Raw genomic sequence first — 17,900 nt, forward strand, 5'->3', positions numbered from 1 at the left:
ATGCCGAACTCAAATCCTTCGTGGATTTGTATGTTTGGTCATATAATTTCGGAGAACTTTTTTTCCTTGACATAATTCATTTGAATTGGTTAAATTCGTCTTTTTTCGTCCGGTGCTGCTTCATTTGTTTGAATATAATGTGTTCGTCTTCTCTTGGGCTCTATGTCGAATAGCTTGATCTCTTTCATCTCCTTGGATGGAATTTTCTAGCTACGATAATTCCCCAAGCATGGCAGGTGAAAGAATGTTCTTGTCTGAGTTCCAGAAATTAAAATTGCAAAATTCAGGAAAGATTCATTGGTTATATAATGTCAGAAGTTAAATTAGGAAATTTTCTATGAGCTATTTTCCTACTTTTAACCTCAAATTTTGTCAGAAATGGATCATCCATTTTCCTTTTTGGATGGAGGACACATGTCCATTACTCACATCCAAAGGTTAAGGTTAAATTAAAATATAAAAAATTTCCATCTTCTAAATCTTACTTCAACTCTTGGATGTGACTGATGAACATGTGTCCATCGTCTAGAGGAAAATGGATGTACAAAAATGGACCCGATAAAGTTCTTTATAAGCTCTGCATTAGAAGGCAATTTTGTGGCAAACTTGAGCTTTGGATATGCCTTGGTTTCAACTTGCCTTGTGTTGAAGTCATAATTTCAGTGTATTGGATGCTTTTGACTTTTAACTAGACTTTGTATGACCACTTACCTGTTTGGCTCTTCACTATGGTTCTTTGGTTTAAGCCTAAGTAGAGTCCTTGATTTTGTTATGCCTATTATATTATCCTCTTTTCATGTAATCCTCTGAAGTTTTTTGTGAAAAGGTTTTAGGGGAACCTTGTCATCGGCATGTTTACAGCAAGGTTCTTAGGAACGGGCATTCCTTGCTGCAGCAAAGTCGGAAACTTCTGCTACAGCTGCTGCAGTTAAGTCAGAAGCTGCTGCTGCAACTTCTTCTTCTGCTAGGACGTCATATAATCCCTTGGAGGAGTTCTTTGAGGCAGATAGAAGTCAAGATGAAGAAAAACCTGTTGTCTATGGTACAAATTTTCAATTCAATGGAATTTTATATTCCAATAGATTGGATTTTGTTTCCATTTGCTTTGTTATATGCAATTGAAGTTTAAACTGCTAAGGTGCTAAACCGTCAAAACATAATTTGCAAACTTCATACTATTTTAATATATGAATAGATAAATGGCATTTTTTATCAGGAAAAAGTAGATAAATGGAATGTAGTAACCAAATATATTTATTTTCCAGTAACAGGCATGAAGTAGACAGTTATTTGTCTGTCAACTAGTAAAAGCCTTATTCTTTCTGTGTTGTTTTAGTATTTTGGGTTAACTTAATGGTTGTTTGACTTTGGAGTTGAGTGGTGGAATACATGATTGGTTTTAATTTCTTGAGCATTCCTTTTCCCTTTATATTTTGTAACTTGCTGTTTAGGGGCATGTGTTTGATATGAGGAATTAAAATGAAGTGACTAGCGTCTGCTAGGAAATTTTCTGCCATGCATTACATGGACCCCCTATATCCCCTGGAGAGAGCAGCCACTTAGAATTTCATGAATCATATAAATGGACTTCCAAGATTCTTTTCTACATTTTTATCTTGTTCAGGTCGCGGTTGGAAGGCTTCTGAATTGCGCTCAAGTCTTGGGATGATCTTCACAAGCTATGGTGTGTCCTGTTGAAGGAGAAAAACATGCTTATGACTCAAAGTCAAATGCTCCATGCAAAGAACCTTCGGTTTCCAAATCCAGAACGTCTCCCCAAGGTACATCTCACTTTGCTCTAACCTTCCTTAGGAGTTGAACTCTCTCTCCTAACTGAAATTTATCAGAAAGAGAGAAGGGGATGAAGCTGCATGCACACGCTATGCATGTGGATACCTAACCCCTCCTGTTACCCCCACAAGTTAGATGCTTATATAAGTTGACACTGCCAGCTAGTCAGCTGCTGAGGTTCATGTGTTCAATGACTTAGTCACTTAGGTCCAACTTGCTTGGATTGTGCTCTGTGGTTCCCTTGACTTTGTTATTTTAACAAGGTAGATCCTCTTTTATCATGGTCATTTACCCTGTAGATCCTCTTTTATCATGGTCATTTACCCTCTAAAACATGGTTATTGTTAATAGTTGCCTCAGGCATTCATTATTATTTTGTTCCTTTTTGAACTTCTTTTTTGGTTACCTATTTGGTGCATTCTATCACATCTTGTTGCAAACATGCTTCCTTCCTCTTTTATCATGGTCATTTACCCTCTAAAACACGGTTATTGTTAATAGTTGCCTCGGGCATTCATTATTATTTTGTTCCTTTTTGAACTTCTTTTTTGGTTAACTATTTGGTGCATTCTATCACATCTTGTTGCAAACATGCTTCCTTCATCATAAACTGCTGTCATATTCATTTTACTTTTCACTTTCTATGTACATCCATGTTATTTCTTGAATCTTGGTACCTGCCCTTTATTCAGTGCCTGTGATGGAGAGATTCTTTCTAAGATGTTTATGAGCATAGAATTGTTGGACAAAGGCAAACATTTAGAGGTTGTGTGTGTTTGTTCTTGTGAACCACATGGAGGTCAATGTTGTTAAGATATGTTCAGAAGCTGTCATAAATGAATGGAAATTCATTTGACCTTACAAAAGGTGCCAACTCTTTGTGCTCCATATCACTCTTCTGCTTTGACTTGTGAACAGACTTGGCAGAATTTGTCCATGTCTAATAGAAAAGAATAAATGTATTCATATTCAAACAGAGTGGTCTGATTAAGATGTTTTAAAAGGAAAAGGGGTATGCTGAAATTCTATGTATCGATGAAAGAGAAAAAGCAGCTACATTGAGTGAAACGGTAGAGGACTTTTGTAGTTGGGGCATGGATGCTTGAGTTGAGTAGAACTAGGTTTGGGAACAGACTTGTCTAAGCAGTATATAATTTGACCATTCGACAGAGACTGGTTTCGAGTGAGGAAGGGGAAGGATTTTCCTCTAGCACTACAAGAGAATTCCCACCAAATCTATCCCTTGTTAGAAGTCCCAAATCTGAATTTAAAATATATTATCATTATGAGTCTCTGAGTAAAAAAAAAAAAAGTCAGATGAAAGTATGGTTGCCATGGTAATTCTGAGGCCTTTTATGACAGGATATTAGATACAGAGAATTGAAGTCTCTTTTGAGTTTTCTCTTATCCTTTTCATTAACCCTGATGTTATATCCTAGTATTTCTTCCACCTTCACTCTCTTGCAGCAATGCAGGATTACTTGATACATAGGCAGAGCCATAAAATTTCAATATTTTGTTTTATTATTCAATTTATTTTTGACTATTACAGAGCCAATGTACATTTACTCTTTCTAGGTGATTGAGAATTGAAAAACAGTTCCAACTCATCTCTGTATATCTGCAGTAAGAACCTTAACCTCTCACACTCTAATCTCTTGTTGGGCTGCTAGCATGCTACTTTATTTCAGTCTTTGAAGATGTGGAACATGTAAGAAGCATGAACATTTTCAGACCTGAGGAGCAAGAGAACTCTGAAGATGAAAAAATAATTGAGCTCATTCCTAAAATTTCCATTTATTAGCACTTGCATATAGTTCTTATTGTTGTACCCGCTTTAGAATGAGGAATAGTTAGGAACTCTAGGATATTCATGATGTCCAGAAGCCCTCGAATGTGGGAACTGAGGTTTCATCATGTATGGTTTTGGCTTCCTGTGATTTCATTGGCTCTCAGTTCATTTTTTGGTAAGCTGAGCTGGTAGCTAAGTTGTTCCCTTTGGTCATCATTATTCAACAATTCGTACCTGAACTGTTTTTCTCATAACTTCATACTGATGGGCCTACCATTCTATTATTTCGTTTTCTTTCTTTCTTTTCTTTTTTTCCATAAATTTTGTGTCAGTTGTCCTAATGATGCCTATCTCATGCAGAATGAACTACTGCCAGAAGCCTTTTATTTCTTCATTATGTTTAATAAATGTTGGGTTCTTATTGAAAAATGCAGGTGAGGAAGTCAATGTGTAGAATCAAGCAAGTACTCACAGAGAGAGCTATTGAAGATTCTGACCCTAGGAGGTCGGTTGAGATGAAAAGGATGATAAATGCTTTATGAGGTTTTCCTGCTTTCCATGTTCTCCTTTCCTGCTTCAACCTATGAAACAAATTATAGTTTGTTCTGTTGGCAATCCTGTCAGTGTTTTGGTATATCTACTACTTCATGAAAGATCTCAAAATGTTGTCTCCATCACTCCATACCCCTTCACCTGGTAAAACCAATTTTGTGATATGAGCATTGCTCAAAATTCCAGGGATTCAGAGTCAGAATGACCCATTTCATCATCCAGTCCATTTGGCGAAATAGGTTATGGTGTTGTCTCACAATGACAAGCACAGCCTGAAATGGCCGCCCCCCCCAAAAATGAAAATCCCACCAGCCGATGCCTCCTTCTGTGTCTTGATTGGCCCTGTGTACTGTAGGGTAGTCTTGATTGCACTTGATCAGATCAAACACTTCTTTTTTATGTTGGTTCTTTTGTAACTCAACTCAGGTGGCTTGCATGACAGCCTTCATCAGTCAATTGGACCAGGATACATACTAATGGATCTTCAAGGTCGATCTTGGTGAATTGAAGGAACATTTCATGCTCCCTTTCCATATATTGGGGTGTTGTTATAGACCATTCTGGCAGAGGTCGCTTAAAGTAAGGAAAATGAAAGTCTCTTGTAATTGGTAGCAATTTACTCACATGGAGGTTTGTCAGATATGGATGAACATTAGTAAATTTTTTGACTGTTGCAGTTGGAAAGTGACAGGAAAACCCCTCTTCTTGTGGGATCGAGCTGCAGTCCTGCACACTATATGTGCAAGAAACATTCAATGGAATTTGCAGTCGTCAGATCAAGATCCAGTCGAGATTTCAATCTCGACCATTTGTTTTTCAACGGTCGAGATCGAAAATCTCGACTGAGATCTCAATCCGACGACTGCACTTTTCGGGTTGAACGGTCCTATGCAAGCAAAATCCCTTCTTGTGGTTGTGGCTGTCAGTGTATTAAATTGCTACAACAACTCCAACTACTGGCCTTTATTTGGACTCCCCAACATGTTGAATGACATTTATTAACCCCATTATGTATTTATTCTTAAAGAAGGATAAATTTGAGCGCACACAGACAGGTTAAGGGTCTTGCTTCTGTTACTGAAAGATGTTCCAAACTCTTTCCTTTCTCATGCAAACACTGTCATCGCCAGGCAGCCCTTCCTAAGGATGCCTAGTTTTGTCGAAGATCAAAGGGTTGATGCAGGTTGCAAGACTAACTATAATGGCAATTACTAAAGGTGGTTTAACCTTGAAGCACTATTGTTTTCCCCTCTTTGTAAGCATCATAATCTTGTTTACACATTATTGTTGGTGTTTTACATGAGGGAACATTGACCCTACAAATATGAGACTAATAAGAAACATTGATGTTGGTATCACGAGGCTTGAGATTGTTATTTCGCTCCTCTTACGATGTTGTACTACAAGAAAATTTTTTCTTAATATAATAAAGACATTAATTTTAAGGGATTGATTCAGTTTGTAAAAATCAATGTGTCATAGTATGAAATCAAAAATTCGAATCTCCTTAGGTGAGGAGCAAAATCTTATCTGTATATCCTTTGTATAAAGCTATCCATTCAACAAAAAAATAGGCATTTTTCTCTTATCCAGAGGAGAATGTGGAGTATGGCTAAGCTGCAGCTGCAGTGGCATGTCTAGTGTTCTAAAAGGAATTGCAGCAGAGTGTTCTGATCACTCTAACGTTCATGGGTGCTTAAGTTTAGTAAGAGTGTGGTTGAAGGGTGAGAGAAGGTGGGGACATGGTTTTCTCTTCCTGAGTATCAGATCCTTAAATATTAAGAGTATCAGATCCCCGTTCCTATCCTATGATAGTGTTTGCTTGATTTCGCAGCTACCAAAAAGTTTCTGTGCCCCTTTTGTAATCTTAAAGGAAGGATATCATAGTCAAGGGTTGTGAGTCTTTTTCCTTCGTTTTCTGGATACAGCAGTAAAATTATGGTTGGCCCTCGTGAATTTTAAAGTATTTAGGTATTTAGCTGCTTCTCACATGTTTCCTTTACTTTGCTTGGATCAGATGTCAAAGCTGATTCTTATCATGGTTGGAGAGGTAGAGAGTCCAAACTCCAACGTGTTGATGTCCTATTTCAATTCTTTGATTTTGGTATGAACTAGTGTCTTTCTATCCCTGTATGAATTGATTTTAAATATATGTTTTAAAAATATGAGAGTTGCATAAATCTTAGCTAGGAAGATTCAAATTTTTAATATAGAATCTCGAGGAATGGTGATAAGGGAGAAATGAACTCCCTTGCTCATCAGCTCGGCCAGATCGGCCTCCCTTGCTTATCAGCTCGGCCAGTTCCCAGATTGAACTCCCTTGCTACTAAGCTCGACCAGTTCCCAGACTGAACTCCCTTGCTCATAAGCTCGGCTGTTTCCAAAATTGAACCCCCTTGCTCGGAATCACGAGCATGGGTTGTTCCCAAAATTAAACACCGTTGCTTGGAATCGGGAGCACGGCCAGTTCCCAAATTGAACTTCCTTGTTCGGAAGCACGAGCACGAGCAATTCCCAAATTGAACTCCTTGGCAGTTTCCGAAATCGAACTCCCGGTGCTCGGAAATTCGAGCATAGGCAATTTCATAACCATGGTCAGTTCCCAAAACCGAACTACGAGTGCTCAAAAATTCGAGCACGGACAATTCCACAAGCATAGGCACAAGTAGAACATATAAAGGAGCCAAGATTAAAAGAGAATATTTGACTACATTCAAGGCGGATTTCGTATCAACAATTGGAATATGTTAGTCGGAAGTTCAAGCATGTTCGGCTATCAAATCTCTAAAATCCGAACAGCATGGAGCTCGGACTCAGAGACTAGGGGGCTTATGATAAGGGAGAAATAAACTAGCTCGAACCAGTTCAGATAAACCCAGGTCGGACCAGGTCGGTTAAAACACAGGTCGAACCAGGTCGGTTAAACCCAAGTCGAACCAGTTCGGATACACCCAGTTCGAACATACCAAGTCAAGGTCGGTTATACAAGAGTAAAGGCAAGATAACAAAGTGAATCCTAGTAGATTGATAACCAAAGACAAAGTATTTGACTGGGACTCAATAACTCATATTTGAGTAGGACTCAATCATTAAAGTTCGTATTGCAGTCCAAGTAATGTTTTAGTTCGAGACGAACTCATACGTGAAAAACCTATAAAAAGGTAAAGGAACACAAGAGAAAGATACGCTAAATAGAACTATCACTATTTGTATCATTATTGTTCATTACTTTCTTGTCTTCCTTAGTCGGATTCCTAACTTAGATCGTCGGAAGTGAAAACTCGACCTCCACGGTCGAACTCATTCTTGCAGGTTCATCCAGCTGAAGGGATGAATAGGATTGTGTAGCAACAAATGGCTTAGTGGGTAAATGATGTGTCCAAAATCTGCCTCCCCCCCCCCCCCCCCACCCACCCCCCCCAAAAAACACCACCCGAGCCCCCCCCCCCCCCCGCCCCCCCCCCCCCCCCCCCCCCCCCCCCCGGGAACAACTAAACAACACCCCCCCCCCCCCACCCCCCCCCCCAAAAAAAAAAAAAACCGGGAAAGGGAACCAAAAAAGGGGGCCCCCGATAGTTGAGGTCTATCAGCATGTATCCCGAACCCGAGTCTCGGGATAGTATTCTCCTTGATCAATTGATCCGTCCCTCACCTTGTATAGTAGTGAGGTTTATATAGAGTGTACCTTCGAATCTCCTTCGTTGGATGCGCTCGAGCCTTCTTCCGGTAGTCGTTGGATCTTATCAATAAGATCCGTTGAGCGATAGACTTCTACTAGTTTGGGCTAATAGAGGACTCCTGAGATAACCGTTAGGTTATGCGATAGTTATCCCTTTCATGATGATTATCCGCAGCCGTCGCTTGAGTCTCTTGTCATCAGTGGTGATTACCTTAATCCATAAGTAAGATTAGGGCACGCTTGCAGCAGAAATAATCTTTCTTCTTCACAGAAGCCATCTTCTCGATCCGGTTCGCTCGGGAGCGATTCGGTTTTTCTCCGTCTCGACCGGGGTCGAGGGTCGGACCAGGTATGAACCCGGTCTCGATCATAAACTCTCCATATCACGAGCCCCCTGCACCAGCGTTCGGTCGATCCCGAGGGCTTGGTTTTTAACCGGGTTCGTCGTCAAGTGATGATCTCTGCGTGCTTCATTAAATGTCATATCACATTTAATGCGGTGGTCACTTTTCCTCGAGCGTTGTGAGTGTAAGGCCACATGTCTTTGTTGCAGCTTGATCTGTCGTGGCTCACGTCATCCAAGCGACGGTTTCCGAACGCCTATTTCGGATTCGTGAGTTCAAACTTTCAAAACGCCTTTGAATCTTGATCGTCAATTTTGCATCAATCTCGATCGTTCGATTCCCCGAACACTCGTGCGGGAGTTTTAAAAGCGGTTCGTTGTCTTCGTAGGTTTCATTCTTCCCGTCTGGAATTTGAACCTTTGTCGTCCGCTTTCGCGCCTTCCCGCTCTCAAGCTTTCGTCTCACCGAATCAGTAAGTTTACCGGTCTTTTCTTTTTGTAGTTTATCGAAACGAGTAATGGCGGACGATAGGGCTTCTTTAGTACCCCATGTTGGTGATAGCAAGGATGCTTTTGCTTCTCCCGCCCCCCGAACAACCGGATAGTGATAACAAAACCCTAACCGTCCTCCGGCAGAGTTCGCTGAAGTTTCTCAAAAAGGTTTTGAAAGAAAAACCGAAACTTCTCCCCGTCCTTGTCGAGTCTGGATCTTCCAAGATCGTTGATTCCTCTAGGCAACCTCAAACCTCCGGGTCCAATGGTGGGCCTAGCTCGTTCCCTCCATTTATAATGGAGAAACTCTTCTTTCCGCTGTTCAAGATTTTGACCTTCCTTCCTCATATCAAGTTAGGGCTCCCCACCCCGATGAGAGGGTTGATTCATCCCTTTCGGGTGAATTTTCTCCGTACATAGATACACCGGAAAGCGGGGTTCGCTTTCCCTTTTTAATCCTTTATTTTCCGCAGCTTTGAATCACCGGAACATTTGTCCCGGAATGCTCCTCCCCAATAGCCGGCGTCTCATCGTCGGCTTCTTGGGTTTGTGTTTTGAGCTTGGCATCACGCCATCTCTTTCTCTTTTTGTACATTTTCATGTTCTTTCTATCTCCCATCCTCCCGGATGGGTCTTTCTTTCCAAACGCAATAGGGCTGAACTTGATTGGAGGGGCAGCATCCTCGCCAAAGGAACTTGCCCTTCTAACCACAAAAGATGGCGCGAACGATATTTTTCTCGTCGAGCGCCTCCATCAGATCTTAACTTCCCGACCACCTGGAGGAGGTTTACTTCTTCGTCCGAAAGTAACCGGGGCCTTCCCTTATCCAAAGAAGACGAGGCGGCCATCTTGAAGATCAAATCCATTCCGTGGTATCAAGAGATACATGGATATGAAATGGAGTATAACTCCATCCTTCAGTACTGGGGCTTGGCTCATTGTGAGCTTCTAACCATCATCCTTTGATTTGACTCAAGTGAAATGTCTTGAATTCCCGATTCTTGTCCTTCTTCTTTGCAGTGCCTCCCGAACGAACCCCGAAAGCCTCATGGGTAAAGGCCGCTAGAGCCGTTGTGACAGCCGAACAACGATCGCCTGTGGTCTTGACTCGCAGATCAAGAGGCTTCTCTTCCCTCTCCCGACCCCTCTTACAGGGGTATCAGGAATATCAGGCATGTAGCTGATGCTTCGGGTAAAGGGAAGAAACCAATGGTGGAGAGGGCCACCGTCTCCTCCTCCGTCCGAACCAAGAGGAGGCATGACACAATTGATGCTCCCTCCAACAAAAAATCCAAAGCTTCGACGGATGGTGAGGAAGTCTTCCTCCCCAGTAGGACCCCGAAGATGACCGACAGGTCACTCGGGATCCCGAGAAAGCCGCAGAGTGGAGCTCTCTCGGCCTTGCTCCTTCCGATCGCCAGAGTTTGAAGCCCCGGATGACACCTCCCTTGTGAGTCAATCTACAAGGTAACGGTTTTCTTGCTTATTTATGTTTTCATAATTTCTTATGACTTCTTCTCGATATCTTCCGTCTTCCCCAGGAATGCCGTGTTGAGCTTTTATCAACACATGGAAGCATTGAGCCGTGTTGGTCGCACCAGCTCCTTGCCGCAAACTTGTGAAGAGAAATTGGCCAAGGCCAATTCTCGAAATAGACCAGCCGACCGCAGCCATCAGAGAGCTGCAGAAAAAGCATGAGGAAGAAGTGACCTCCCTCAAGGAAGCCCTTGAAGCTTCAAGAATTCGTGTCTCTGCCGCCGAGCGCGAGGCCAGGAAGCAAAAGGCAGCTGCCACGTTGTTTGGTGACCGCCTTGAAATTAAGAGTAGGGATCTCGAAGAACATCCGAAGTTGGCAATCCCTAGCAAGCCCGAGCATATCAAGCCAAACCTTCGGAAGGAGTGCATCCGGAAATACCGGGACAGCGTACCTTTCTCCGAATTGCTAGGTTTCTACAACATTCAAAGCTTACCGCATGGGGGCGTAACGACGTTTGGGAGCAGATCCTTGGAACGATCCCCGACTTCGACACCGCTCCTTTTCGTGAGGTATGCCACCCAGCAGGTCTTCGGGAAAGTTGGTATGGATCTCCCGGACTGGGCCCAGGGAGTAGATGATCCTTTTCCAGCTGACCCTCAATATGAGGCATATCTAGATGACGAGCCGGCACTTCCAGAGGAGAAATCACAAGCCGAGTCTCAAGTTGTTGCTGTAGAGGATTCAGCCGATGACATTCTTGAGGAAGGCTCTTCTCAGATCCCGAGAAAAGTCATCCCGACCGTGGTCCCTCGGGCAACAATGAAGAAAAGGCTTAGGGTGTTGTTCTTTTGTAAAGATGTACCCTCATTTTAATGAATAGACATTTCTTTACTCATGTTGGTCTCAAAATTTCCCCATCTCTTGTCGAAGTATTGCCTTGAATATCAAAGTATTAATGATAAAACTTATCACTTAACTCTTCATTCCTCGCCGAATAATGATCTTGTAGAAATATTGTGAAGATGCGTTTCGGGAAGATGCGTTAATCTTCCCCACTACTTCATTTATTGCAAAGTCCGCACGTTTCCCTTCTCGCGAAGTTCAAACGTTTTCCCGCTTTTTGTGTACCATTCATCGTTTCCAATGAATCGGAAATACCTCCATTATTTTAATGGCAAGTGCGACGATTGGAGGTTTCTCTCGCACCGTGTGCTCGCTTCCACATGTTCCCATGTGGCATCCCTTCGACCGTTGATCTTGCTTTTTACGGATTTCGAAGCGTCATTTCGATCCGGGTCGTCGGTTGTCCTTAGCCTTCAACCGTCGTCTTATACCCGAGGCTATTTAAAGCCTTCGTGGGTACTCTCCATCTATCCCGACTTCCGCAAGATAGATTTGCTAAAGTGCCAAAGCAACCTTTCGTCCTTCGGCCCGCCTCCGTATTCCTCGTACTTCGACGACAGCTCTATCCATTTCTGAACAAGTGAGTTTTAGATTTCTCATCTCCTTCCCCTTTCCCCCCCCAATAGTAAACTGCACAGTAGTTATACTTGGGGTTTAGTTTTTTGGTCTGTCGATGCTTTAGAAAACTAGGGTTTCCCCATTGTTGCCGCTGCTTTATTTCTCAGTACCGATACGGCTGTTTGTTTTTTGTATTTGTTGGTGGCTCCCAAGATCAACCCGCACTTTATCGAGCAAAATCTCGCAAGAATAGCGTTCCGTCGGTGGTGATTGGGGCCAAGCATGGTGGTTTCAGCTAGTGAATCCTCCAAGCGTAAGGCGATCGCCGGCGGTGAATCTTCAAGTCGATTCCCGCAGCCTTCGTTGATGCCGTCCCCGCGCCTCCTTTGCCCGAAGTGACCGCTCGTCTTTCCCAGGAAGATCTTGATCACCCGCTGCCGATGGTCCCGGCGGCAATCCCGCCGGTGAGCTCGCAGGTGAGCCTGTCGGTGCACCCCCGAAGGAGACTCTTCGGCATCCGAGGCAACTATGTTGGCGTCTCGATGAAGGTGTGGCCTCAGCAGGTGCTGCTCCTATTTCTAACTCTAGTGCTTGTTTGGCATCCTCCTCCTCTCCTTCCGAGTTGGAGGATTTTGCCACTAGTGAAGCGCCGTCGGATGACAAGTGATGAAGCTCATCCTTCTCTTGGTGTAGTTCGTCCTTCTCTTGATGTAGCTCATCCTTCTCATCCTTCGCTCGAATTAGTGTCAAACGAGTTTGACAAAGCGTTGGAATGGTGTACCGCTGCTCGAATGACTTCTGAGAGCGCAGCTTCTTTCCAAACTTCCAGATGAAGTCTTTACGAAGTCACCGGTGATGTAAGTCTTTCTTCATTTTCCTCTCGATTTTGAAAAATTACTTTTCTCGCTCCTCGCTAACTCGAAAGTTGTTTGCAGGAGTCTTGCTGGTAACTTCCACAACCAAGTGGAAGCAAGCATTAGACTCAAGAGGTTGAGCAATGAAGTTTCTAGGCTTCAGGGAATCTCTCGAAGCTAAAGATGTTGAGATTGCTCGCCTTCGGAATCTAGCTTGGGAGGTGGCAGGAGAAAAGAATTCGATGATTGGTCGTCTTCGGTCAGATTTGGATGATGCCAGGGAGAAGATCCGGCGACTGGAACGGACAGTTGGAAAGTCGGAGCTAAAGGATCTGAAACATTACCCGAAAGGCAAGCCGTCGTTCCTTTGCCCGAATCCCTTCCAACCGATGTTCGCAGAGCCTCGTGTCTTCAAGTATTTACACAAGAAGCCTTTTGTTGATATGTTGAATGCTTACAACTTGCAAAGGCATCGGGATGGTGAGAACGAAGTATGGGAATCAATACTAAGGAAAGATCCTCATTTTGATACGACTCCCTACAAAGGTCGTTTGCCATCCCGAAGTATTTACCAACCCGGGTATTCCTCCTCCCGACCGGACCAAGGATAAGATTGATCCTCCACCTTCCGATCCAGATATTATGCAATATCCGGAAGATTCTCCCCGTTTATTCTCCGCTGGAAGAAGTCAATTATGACGAGCTTGTGCCGAATGCGAGTTTGGTCGAGGACCATTCTTCTCCCGGACAAGCCGGGCAAAGAGTATGAAATTGCAGAGGATTTTCCGAATATTGGAATATTTTTGTAATCCTCATTTCTTCTCTTCTTTTCCTTGACTCCTCTCAATGGTTGACTCATATGTTTGTTCTAGCAAAGTCGCATCGATCTTGTATAACTTGTTAACAACACCTGTAATGACCTTCTTCTTTGATCGAGATTGTATCCAGCTCTTGTAATTGTTTTGATACTGGCCTCTTTGGATCTTCTAAAGAAATAAGAAATTACTTTATCTTGAACTTTGCTAGCCACTTGAATCGTCGTTGTATTAGGTCTTAGTTGTCTCAAACAATGCCTACACTTAAGGATTTCCGGAGAAATACAATAAGTCTGAGAAGGAACTCACTCGGGTTTTAAACCGATGCCTTATACTTAAGGATTTCCGGAGAAATACAATAAGTCCGAGAAGGAACTCACTCGGGTTTTAAACCGATGCCTTATACTTAAGGATTTCCGGAGAAATACAATAAGTCTGAGAAGGAACTCACTCGGGTTTTAAACCGATGCCTTATACTTAAGGATAATTCAAAAATTCAATAAGTCTCGAAGGAACTTACTCGGGTATTAAACCGACGCCTTGCAAAAGGAACTCACTCGGATTTTCATCCGATGCCCCGACTTAAGAAAGTTCGAAAGATTTTCCATAAGTGTTGAAGTGTTGAAGGACCCACACGAATTTTCATCCGATGCCTTATAGTTGGATCTTGTTCTTGAATGTGGTGTATGATGCCCCCCAATCAAAAGATAGTTTGTTGAAAACCAAAAATTGCATTGATTGAGTTGAAAATGATTACATCGCGAACAAAATTGAAATCATCTTCAAGGATAAAACTTTTTGAGATGCCTAGCATTCCACGAACGATCCAATTCTTTCTCGGGAATCAATGTTCTTCAGCTTGTAAGCTCCCGAACCGACCGGTTTCACAACCATATAAGGTCCTTCCCAGAAGGGTCCAACTTTCTTTGGTGACGCGGGTCGGAAGCTAGGGTGTTTCTCAACACCAAATCTCCGGCTAAGTACCGACGATTCTTCACTCGAGTATTATAATGAGACGCTATCCTTCTTTGATAATGTTGAGTTCGTGCTATTGCCTTTGCCCGAACTTCATCCAACAAATCAAGACTATCAAGCAGTCCTTGTTCATTTGCTTTTTCCTCGAACTCACGATCCCTTAACGTCCCCGCCATTATCTCCACCGGTGCCAATGCTTCGGATCCATATGCCAACCCGAATGGAGTTTCTCCCGTAGGTGTTCGAACCGTAGTTCTATAAGCCCACAAGACATTATATAGTTCTTTCGACCCAAGAAGCTTTGTCAGCTTTCGAGTCTTCTCTTTATTCCTTCCAAAGAGCGTTCGGTTAGTAACCTCTACCTGGCCATTGCTTTGGGGGTATGCCACCGAGGACATACGATGCTCGATCATATATGTTCCACGGAATTGCTCAAATTGTGGACAATGAACCGAGTACCATGGTCAAGGACAATTATCTTTGGAATCCCAAAGCGATATATGATTGATTCAAGCACAAATTTCTCCACTTTTTTCTCAAGCAATTGTCGCCAAGGCAATCGGCTTCTACCCATTTTGTGAAGTAATCAATTGCTACTATCGATATTCTCGTCCGCCCGATGCCTTGGTGAATTTGCCCATGATATCAATTCCCCACATTGCAAAGGGAATGGGATTTAGAATTGAAGTCATAATCTCCGCCGGGCGCTTCGATATCGTAGCATGAATTTGACAAGCTTACTACATCGACGAACGTAGTCCATAGCAGCTTTCTTGGATCTTAGGCCAATATAACCCCAATCTTAGAATTTTGTGGGCCAGGGCTCGCCACCCATGTGAGCGCCACAAATTCCTTCATGAACCTCAGCCAAAGCCGAGTTTGCTCCTTCGGGGCCTATACATCTCATAAGGGGTCCAAAGATAAGATCTTTTATATAGTCTCCCATTCTCAATGACAAATCTAGCCGATCGAATCTTGATCAACCTTGCTTCTACCGGATCCTCGTGTAACTTGTCATCTCTTAGATATTCAATTATTGGATCCATCCAAAGAACGTTCGCTTCAATATAAGAAATTTCTTTCTCATGATAACTTGGAAAAGTTACCTTCTTCAATATAGACCGAAGGGTCTAGATTCTTTTCCTTGGCATTGGCTAGTCGGGATAGCTCATCTCGCCACCGAATTTTCATTCCTCGAAATCCGAGATATCTTCAAATTCCGAAATTGGTTCTGAAATGCCCGCACTATCTCCCGATATTTTTGCAAGCGTGGTTCTTTAATGCCATACTCCCCCCGGACTTGGTTGACTATAAGCCGAGAGTCACTATAAATAGTAACATCTGCAATAGCTAATGCCTTTGACAACCGAAGTCCCGCTATTAGGGCCTCGTACTCCGCTTCGTTATTACTCGCATCAAATGCGAATCTCAAAGCATATCGAATAATGAATCCCGCCGGACTTTTTAATAGAATTCCAGCGCCGCTCCATCTTTATTACTCGAACCATCGACATATACCTCCCAAGTGGTTGGTATAATGGGATCTTCAATGGTGGGTTCCACTGGTGCAAGAGTTTCTACTACAAAGTCGGCTAATGCTTGAGCCTTGATTGCAGTCCCGGGCTTAAAGCTCACTTGGAACTCACTTAGCTCAACCGACCAGATACCATCCTTCCGCATAAATCAGGTTTGTTAAGAACTTTACTAAGAGGAAAAGTTGTAAATACCTCAATTGGATGAGCCCGAAAATATGGCCTTAGCTTCCCGGCGGCCATCATGAGAGCCGCAGCTCGCTTCTCAATCTGCGAATATCTCGTCTCCGCATCCAAAGCAACACGTGGCTTACATAGTAAATCGGCCATCAGTTTCTTATCTTTCTCCCGAACAAGTACCGCACCGACCGCGGAAAGGGATGTCGCTAGATATAGCTGTAATATTTCCCCCTTCTCCGGCCCGGACAGATCGGTGGTTGTCCAAGTGCATCTTTTAATTCCTCAAAAGCTTTCTCGGCACTCTTCACCCACTTTGCTTCCTTACCGCCCTTCAGTCTTTAAGTGCCTTGAAGAAAGGCAAACATTTTTCTCCGGACTTGGAGATAAATCGATTTAAGGCAAAGAACTCTCCCCGTCAAACATTGTACATCCCGAACGGTTTTGGGAGCCTCCATATCAATCGAGCTTGTATTTTGGCAGGATTTGCCTCAATTCCCTCTCGTGATACCATGAAACCCAAGAATTTACCCGAGGAGACTCCAAAGGCACATTTTTCGGGTTCAACTTCATTTGATGTTTCCTCAGCATCGAGAAAACCTCACCAAATCTGCAATGTGATTTGCTTTTGTAAAGCTTTTCACCAAAGATGTCGTCAACATATGCTTCAACGTTCTTTCCTATCAGCTCTTTGAAAATCTTGTTGACGGCCCTCCGATATGTTGCTCCCGCATTTTTCAAGCCAAAAGGCATGACCTTGTAATAATAGCTTTCACGATCAGTCATAAAAGCCGTATATTTCTCATCTTCCTTATTCATAAGGATCCGATTATACCCCGAGTAGGCATCCATGAAACTTAAAGTTTCATACCCCCGCAGCAGAGCATCTATCAAGAGGTCAATCCGAGGCAACGGGTAACAATCTTTTGGGCAAGCTTTGTTTAGATCCGTGTAGTCTCGTACACATCCTCCACTTCCCATTCGCCTTTTTCACCATCACCACGTTGGCCAACCAAGTTGGGCACTCGATTGGTTCTATGAAACCAGAATTCTTAAGTTTTTCAACTTCATTCCGAACGGCTTCATACTTTTCAATAGAGAAATTTCTTCTTTTCTCGTATCACCGGTTTCGCCTTAGGGTCTATCCGTAGTTTGTGCTCGCAATGGCCCGATCGATCCTGTGCATGTCCTCAGCAGACCACGCGAATACATCTTTATTCTCGTTGAAGAAATAACTTCAATTCATCTTTAAACTCTTCCACTGCTCGCACCCGACATAAGTAATCTTTTTCGCATCCTCGGTGACACACTGGGATTTGCTCTAGTTTCTCCACCGGTTCGGGCCTTTGCATCTCTCGTCTCTTCCCGATCATCTCGAACTTCTATGGGGAGGGCAAGAACCTTCTTCGACCCTCCTTGTCTTTTAAATAGGCAACATAACACCGCCGAGAGATCTTCCGGTCGAGGAGACTTGACCGATTCCCATATCAGTCGGGAATTTTATCTTCAGTGTGCTTTGTCGAAACAATAGCACCTATCTTGGATAAAGATGGTCGCCCAAGAATCATATTATAGGCTGGTAGTTCTCGAACCACCAAAAAATTGATTCGGACAGCTTGTTTCTTTGGGAAAACTTCCAATGGAAAGATCCAACGAACCGATCCTTCCGCCACCGCAGATGACCCCCGCAAAGCCATATAGGTGTGTTGATGAAGGTTTCATCAAATCTTGATCCACCTTCAATTTTTGATACACTTCGTAAGAAATTAGGTCAGCTGCACTCGTATCAATCAATACTCTATGCACTTCCCGCCGTGCAATCTCTACCTTGATGACTATAGCATCATCATGAGGTAAACAAACATCTCTCTCGTCTTCTTCGCTAAAGGTGATAGAATCTTCACCATTCAACTTCTTCCGCTTCTCGCCTCTCCGGCTCCAACAAATTTGGATTTGGTT

At 43.1% G+C, this 17,900-nt stretch overlaps 1 pseudogene across 1 annotated transcript; it reads left to right on the forward strand.

Annotated features, from left to right (window-relative positions):
- Positions 1–851: 851 nt before the first annotated feature.
- On the forward strand, positions 852–5,482 carry LOC149004614 (uncharacterized; annotated as a pseudogene). The gene is made up of 3 exons (XR_016175592.1): positions 852–1,042; positions 1,625–1,781; positions 4,018–5,482. The product of XR_016175592.1 is annotated as an uncharacterized LOC149004614 (transcript).
- Positions 5,483–17,900: the final 12,418 nt, after the last annotated feature.

This window comes from Hakea prostrata, chromosome 9 (assembly GCF_041222555.1).
Source record: "Hakea prostrata isolate BN-2017 chromosome 9, UWA_Hpros_2, whole genome shotgun sequence".
NCBI lineage: Eukaryota > Viridiplantae > Streptophyta > Magnoliopsida > Proteales > Proteaceae > Hakea > Hakea prostrata.